Genomic DNA, 7942 nt, shown 5'->3' with positions numbered 1-7942 from the left:
AGAATGGAAGGTGGATCCAGGTCAGGGTTTGCTTAGATTTCCCCAAATATTTGCCCTGCTCTTTACTCACAATGTTTTCTTGCATCTTAAACATTCCTTCTGTGGTAATTTCTCTTTGATGTGAAATATATCCTTTGGAATTGTCTTTACTGGCAGTTAATTAGTGCAAACATCTTAATTTTATTTGTCTAAAAATACATCAATGAAATCAGTCCATTCTTTTCCTTTTTGATTTGTACTTTTTAATGTGTTGTTAAGATGTCCCTGCTCCGGAGCTTTAAAATGCTACTCTGTGTTGCTCTCTAAATGTTTCATAGTTCTGCCTGTCATGTTTAATTGTTAAACCACCTGAAATTTTTTTGGGTAAGGTGTGAGGTAGGGGCCTGTGGTGGTCATTAGTGTTGTTACCACAGTATTTGGAGCTTTTTTTTTTTTTAGAAACTCGATGCTTATTTTCCATGAATCTTATATGTTGTTTAAGAGGCCACACAAGAACAGCTTACGACCATTCAGTGGTTGCTCCAACCTATTCAGTGGCCTGAGAAGTGGGAGCTGCAGACCAGTCTTCCGTGGCAGGCTGAGTGCTCCAGTCTTCAGTAGGGAACTGCTGGATGGGCACAGAGGGCACCTGCATGCCTTCAGACCAGTCTGCAACCTCCGGCTGAGGGGCAGTGAACTCCAGCTGGAGCAGTCCATTGGCCCTGAAATTCCTCCTTGGTCACAGCCTTCTCAGCAGCAGCCTGCTCTTCTTTTTCAGTCTCTTCAGGATCTCTGTAGAAGTAGAGATCAGGCATGACCTCCCACGGGTGTTCACGGGAAACAGTGCCATGCATGCGCAAAACTTCCTGAGCCAGCATCCACCACATCAAACCCGCTGAGTGAGCTCCCTTGTTGTTGTATGGGATGGCAATGTCCACGTAGCGCAGTGGAGAATCTGTGTTACACAGAGCAATGGTCGGCAGGTTAACATAAGACGCCTCCGTGAGAGGCTGGTGGTCAGCCCTGGGGTCAGTAACCACAAGCAGCCGTGGCTCCCGGAAGGCTGCCTGGATCTGGCTGGTGAAGGTTCCAGAAGTAAAGCGGCCAGCAATTGGAGTGGCAGCAGCAAACTTCAGCACGGCCCTCTGGCCAGTATTCCTGGAGGATATAACACTGACATCAGCAGGGTTTTCAGTGTCAACAATGGCACGAGCTGCCAGGAGAAGCTTCTCCCAGGTCCTCTCCAGATTTATGATGTAGATGCCATCACTTTTCCTTTTATAGATATACGGTTCCATCTGGAAGTCAAGGTTGGTGCCACCTAAATGGTTTCCTGCTGCCAGGAACTTAAGGACATCCTCCTCCTTCATTTGCAGGACATCAAGGGCTCCGGATATGGTGAAAGTTTCCCTTTAATTTACGATGGGAATCCAGAACAATGCCGTTTGGAGCCCTCGGCAGGTAATGCGGAAAAGCTGGAGCTTTAAATAGCTCAGGCACATGGTAGGATTTCCAATCTTTACCAAATTCCGTATTAGTTATCTATGCTGTGTAACAAATTACACAAACTTAGTGGCTTAGAGAAGTACCCACTTATTAGCTCACAGTTATGTAGGACAAGAAGTCCAGGTTGGCTAGGTTTTCTGCCTGGGTTGTCACAAGGCTGAAATCCAGATGGCGGCTGGGACTAAGGTCCCCAACTGGAGGCTCTGAGGAGGAGTCTGCTTCCAAGCTCTGACAGAATTTAGTTGCTTTTGGTGTAGAACTGAAGTCCTTACTTTATTGCTAGCTATCATCCAGAGCCACCCTCAACTTCTAGAGGCTGCCCACAGATTCTAGCCTGTGGCCCCTCCTCTCACAGTATGGTAGCTCACTTTTTCAAAACCAGCAGAAGAATCTTGCTCCACTTGGCTATGATGGAGTCTTACATGGTGAACCTAATCATGGGAATGACTATCCAATCACATTTGTTAGGCTTGAACATGTGAATTGGTGCAACCTAATCATGGGAATGACTATCCAATCACATTTGTTAGGCTTGAACATGTGACTTGCTTTGGCCAATGGCGTGCAAGCAGAGTGGGGCATGTCGCTTCCTGAGAGAAGCTTTAAGAGCTATCTGGGCACCTGCCGCATGCCCTTCCCTTGGTCTCTGTAATTGGGGAAGTGTTTGTAGAGATAAAGCCTCAGGTCCCTAAGAGGCAGTGATGGGCAGTATTTTCTTCCCGAGTTTCCCACACTGACTTTCTAACTAGAAACCTTGAAAGAGTCTGTTCTTATTTTGAATAACTTGTTTGTAGATTATTTTGGAATTTCAGTGTAGACAATTGCGTTATCTGTGAATAATGACAGGATTTTGTCTTCTTTTCCAGTCTTTACATGTTTATTTTTTTTTGTCTTTTTGTGCCGGTTGGGGCCTTCAGTACAATTGATGAATTTGACCATATTGCAATTTAGAGTTTATGTTAATAAAAAAACACCATGAGGACCAGGCATGGTGGCTCACACCTATAATCCCAGCATTTTGGGAGTCTCAGATGGGTGGCTCACTAGAGGTCAGGAGTTTGAGACCAGCCTGGTCAACATGGCGAAACCTCGTCTCCACCAAAAATACAAAAATTAGCTGGGCATGGTGGCACATGCCTGTAATCCAGCTACTCGGGAGGCTGAGGCAGGTGAATTGCTCAAACCTGGAAGGCAGAGGTTGCTGTCAGCTGAGATCGTGCCACTGCACTCCAGCCTGGGCAACAGAGGGAGACTCTATTTCAAAAACAAACAAACAAACAAACAAACAACACCATAAGAAGTATGAAAAGAAACTGCAAACTGGGAGAGAAGACACTGCAAAGCTTAGAACAGACAATTTGTATGAAGAAAATGAATGTTTTCATATAGGTTTTATTATTATTCAGATATATGTTGAGGCCAACAGATCGGGAGATAACCATCATTGGAAAGATAGTTTGTTACTCACAGATCTGAAGAGGAGGGGGGCATGCTGCACCCCAGAGGAGATGGGGGGCACAGGGAAGCACGGGAGTTGGTCGGGAGGGATAGGAACTGAGGGGAAAGTGTGGTCAAGAGCCTTGATTGTGGTTTCTGTAGGAAGAAACAAGTGAGGCAGGGCAAGCAGGCATAGGATGGGCTAGTTAATAATGTAACAGGCTCTGGGGCACAGGGGCTGTCCCTGCCTGTCTGATACCTGGCCCTGGGGTGATTATGGCAGGAGGATGGTAGCCCTAAGTATGAGAACCTGATAGAGGAGGTAGTTGCAGTGTGAACTCTGGATTAGTTGGATTGCATTTGAAAGGTGTACTCACAGTGACATCATTTCTAGAAATTGGCTAATCCTGGGAGGGGCCATCCCTCCAGGGTCAGCAAGTTCCCATATGTCAAAGGACCACTGTATAGGAAAAAAAGGTAATGGTTTATACAATGAAGAGTGCCTACAAATTCCTAAGAAACAACAAAAGACTCAACTGACACTTCATAAGAGAAGAAACCCAAAGTCAATCAGCATAAGAAAAGCCAATATGAAAATGTAACCCCCAACTACACACAGAGACACCATGTCTCACCCACCATCATTGGCAAGCACTCAAAAGCCCGTATTGGTGAGGATGAGAAGTGTCAATCTTAAACAGTGAGATTCAGAAAATACGATTAATCGTAGAGATTCTTTGAGCCCAAAGCTTGAGGATGGCTACTTGGGAAACACTGACCCCAAAAGATGGGATCAGTGTTCCAAGGTGGAGAAGTTAAGGTTTCTCTTACACAGGCAGAGACAGAGAAATTTCAGCAGGATCACAACATTTCTCATACAAGACCAGTGCACACATTACAGCGATTTGATCGGCTACAGATGGCTATATTCCAAGAAAAATACTTTATTACTCCACGAGGAAGAGTAGAAATTCAAGGGGTTCTTATCTCTGAAGTCGTTTGGTCTTCTGAATTATTTGTGGGAGGAAAAAAAGGCAGAATTTGCAGTTGCATTCCACTTGACTCAAGTTGCATAGCCATACTCCTCTCAAGGCTCAATACAGTTCCAACAGCTTTAAGTCTGAATTCTTTAATTTCACAGAAGCAACTGGAATGAACTCCCCCCTCCCAAAGCTATTGTGAGAGGTGTCCACGAAGCCAGATGTGGATTCTTTTCAACTAAGCCCATACACTCATCGGTAGGTTCCCAAGACAAACCTCTAGCATGTAACTTTATTTACACATTTTTGGTAGAGTATACAATACTAGGTAGTCATTTCACTATAGCACCTTGAAGATGTCATTCTACCGTCTCCTGCTCATCCGTTGTTGTTGAGAAGTCAGCCATGGGTCAACCTTGCCTCTCTGGCTGCTTCTAAGCTACACTCCATTGTAATAACCATTTGATGTCCTGTAATTTGCTCTTGAAATCATGGGCCAAACTATAGCCAGGCTTGTTTCTATCCTTACTATCCTTGTGTTTTCATGGGTGCACAAAAATTGTATCACAAATCCTTTGGCCACAACCCCCAACATCTGTGTTTTGTCTTCTGCCCCCTAGAGGACACCCCCGCTTAACTTTCCACCATCAAGGTGAGTCTCGGCTAGTATGGTGCTTTATTTCTATTATTACTATGGCAATAAAGACTCTCACCTTGTGTTTCCCTGCTCTCTCTTTCTCCTGGTGCTTCCCCATGTAGCCCTGCATGGTGTGGCATGCCCCCTACTCCTGGGAACTGTCAGTAATAAACTTCTTTCAAGGCAGCTGTCTCCATGTCTGCTATGTTAATGCACCCGATTAAAACAAAAGCCGAGGTACATTTAAAAACACGTCTTGGTATCGTATGGTGTCACTATGATGTCCCCAGGTATGGATTGTTTGTCACTCATCCTATGTTGGATTCTTTGGGATGCCTGAATCTGGGGATTGATATCTTTCATTTGTTCTGAAAAAGTCTAAGCCATCCCCTTCAGATCTAGCCTTTACTACTGGAGCTTCTAGGACCATGTGGTGTACCTTATACTCGACACCCCCATGCCTCTTGGTAGCTCCTTCTTGTTTCCCATTGTCTCTCTGTGCTGTATTCTAGACCATAGCTCAGATCTGTCTTTCAGTTCACCAACACAACTTTCAGCTGTCTGACCATCTGTTAAATATCAATTAATATATTTTTCATCTCTGTAATTACACTTAGGTCTTTCCAAATCTGCTTGGTTATTTTATAATCCCTTGCTCTTTATGTTTTAAATATTTTCTCTTAATCCTTTAATCATGCTTATTTTATGTTATATTCTGGTAATTTTGACAGGTCTTTCTGGGTCTGATTGTGCTTTCTGTTGTTTCTGTTGGCAGCAAAAACCTTCTGATAGATGGATGTTCATCTAGGTGATTCATGCTAACCTCTCCAGCAGCATGATGGAGATTTTCTTCTTCTTCTGTTTAAATTTTTTTTTTCTTTTTTAATTCTTAGCATGGTGGAGCTTTATGGCATATTCTGAGCAATGTCCTGGTTTCTGTTGCCTTCAGTTGCATCGCCCAGTGTGGGACAGGCAATCTCACGTGCACAACAGCTTCTTTTCAATGCTGCATTGTACCGCAATATTTTTGAAGTTATTTAAAGTGAAAATTAGGGATCTAAACTTAGATTATGTGTCAGCCAGGTGTGGGGATGCAAGGCAAAGCCCGGTAGAGGTGAATGGATTATTGCTCATGCTCAGCTGAGTTCATACAAAAGCAGGGAATGGCAATCTGAAGGATCTGATAATTAGTTTTAATATCTACTAGAAGCTATACTTGATTTCAGAATTATCAAAGTATGAAAAATACATGCCTCAGAACCGAGGGCTTACAGCATTCTAAGTGTGCTATGCCTTGGAGGGAACCCCAGTGGCCTTTGGTCCCACACGGGCCATCAAATAGAGTCATGTCCCTACTTTGAGTGGCCATGTCCATTCTGAAAGGTCCACCAATTCTCAGTGTTAGGTCATCTGGATGTGTTAATGTCCAGTCACACCTGGGGGATCAGTCAGGCCGGGCTAAGTCAGTTAGGTGGTGCATGACCCCATGGTGCAGTGGATCTCAGCAGCATGGGTGGATTTCTCTGCCGTGTTATGCATCCCACCTGGGTCAGCTGAGACTGCTCCGTGCTCTCTTCACTCCAGGACCCAGGCTAGTGCAACAGCCTCCTTCTGGAATAGTGCTCTGCTCCTAGAAGAGGGAAAATGTGGCAAACCACACCCTGGCTTTTTGTTGTTGTTGTTGTTGTTGTTTTTATTTATTTTTTTATTGCATTTTAGGTTTTGGGGCACATGTGAAGAACATGCAAGATTGTTGAACAGGTACACACATGGCAGTGTGATTTGCTGCCTTCCTCCCATCACCTATATCTGGAATTTTTCCCCATGCTATCTCTTCCCAACTCCCCACTTTTTTTCTTTTTTTTTTTTTGTGAGATGAAGTCTTGCTCTGTTGCCCAGGCTGGAGTGCAGTGGCATGATCTCAGCTCACTGCAACCTCTGCCTCTTGGGTTCAAGTAATTCTTCTGCCTCAGCCTCCCAAGTAGCTGGGACTACAGGTGTGTGCCACCACACCTGGCTAATTTTTTTTTGTATTATTAGTAGAGATGGGTTTTCATCCTATTGGCCAGGCGGGTCACTGACCTTGTGATCTGCCACCTTGGCCTCCCAAAGTGCTGAGATTATAGGCATGAGCCACCGTGCCAAGAAGCGACAGGAGTATTTCCTCCCTCATTTCACTGGCCAAAGTGAGCCTCATGGCCACTCCTGAGTTCAGCAGGGTGGTGACAGGGAGTCTGCAGGGCAAGGATGCTGGGGCATGAGGGAGGAGTGATGGAGCCACCTCTCCTGGCTCAGCATCTTTACCTGGGGCTCTGCTTGGTGACGGGAGCCTGGGGGTGAACTTTCAAGTCAGGGCTCCCAGAGGCAACAGATATGTCTCACCTCTCTGAGCCTCGCAGGCTTTACGTGTGCCAGAAATGGATGTGGATGTGGAGGCGCCATGTGGGCTGTCATGCTCTCTGTGACTATACGGGGTTGTTGGTGTTTTCATCTTTGTTAAGAGCCCAGACGTGCTTGCTGCTAAGGAAATGTAACGTGACCTTCAGCAGGACTTGGGAAGGTGCTGCACCTGTGTGTGTACATAGGTTAGAGGCGGGGGCTGGCCACATGTGCCCTGCTTCCTGTCTGCCTTCTTGGAGCCCCTGCAGCCATGTGGGTACCTCAGCCCTCAGCGGGTGTGTCAAGCTTGGACTCTGCCTGTGGAACCAATGCAGGGGCTGCTGGGCCCTTCCAGTTCTCTATCTCGGGAGCCTGGGGTGGGGAGGCCAGGACGGCAGAGTGTGGGTGCTGGACTTATTTATGGGTGAAGCTGACAGTGCCTTAGGCTCAGGCAGAGCAGAGGGAGCCGATGAGCAGAGAGAAAGAGAAGGTGGAAGAAGTCAGGCAGAGAGACCCAGTTCCTTAGAAGGAGAGGAGGCCACTGTGCTTCCTGGTGAGCTTCCAGGGGATGTGCCTGAGTTAGCCCCCAGCTGGTCATGTGCATGGGCTAGCCTCCAGCCACAGGATGGGCCTGAGCTAGCCTCCAGTGGGGTCATGCCTGGGCTAGCCCCCAGCCACAGGATGGACACCAGCTAGCCTCTAGCCAGGGGATGTGCCTGAGCTAGCCCTCAGCAGGGGGATGTGCCTGGGCTAGCCCCCAGCCGGGATGGACCCGAGCTAGCCTCCAGCAGGGGTCATGCCTGGGCTAGCCTGAGCAGCCTCTTCTTCCTGTTAAGTGAGCACTGTCACCTGCTAACAATGGCATCTCTGGGAGGCTATGAACACACGTCCCGCATGGTGGCTGTGAGACCACAGCATTTCCTTCTTGCTCTCTTTTTAAAAACTTTTATTTTAAATTTAGGGGTGCATGTGCAGGTCTGTTACATAGGTAAACTTGTGTCATGGGGGTTTGTTGTACAGATTA

General features: G+C 46.4%; 1 pseudogene across 1 annotated transcript; it reads right to left on the bottom strand.

Annotated features, from left to right (window-relative positions):
* Nucleotides 1–423: 423 nt before the first annotated feature.
* On the bottom strand, nt 424–1449 carry LOC116554590 (annotated as a pseudogene). The gene has a single exon (XR_004270239.1). The product of XR_004270239.1 is annotated as a 40S ribosomal protein SA pseudogene (transcript).
* Nucleotides 1450–7942: the final 6493 nt, after the last annotated feature.

Source organism: Sapajus apella, unplaced genomic scaffold (genome assembly GCF_009761245.1).
Source record: "Sapajus apella isolate SASKATOON/1434 unplaced genomic scaffold, GSC_monkey_1.0 scaffold14, whole genome shotgun sequence".
Taxonomy (NCBI): Eukaryota; Metazoa; Chordata; class Mammalia; order Primates; family Cebidae; genus Sapajus; species Sapajus apella.
The sequence above is the reverse complement of the archived record's forward strand: the minus strand, read 5'-3'. Positions and strand labels throughout refer to the sequence as shown.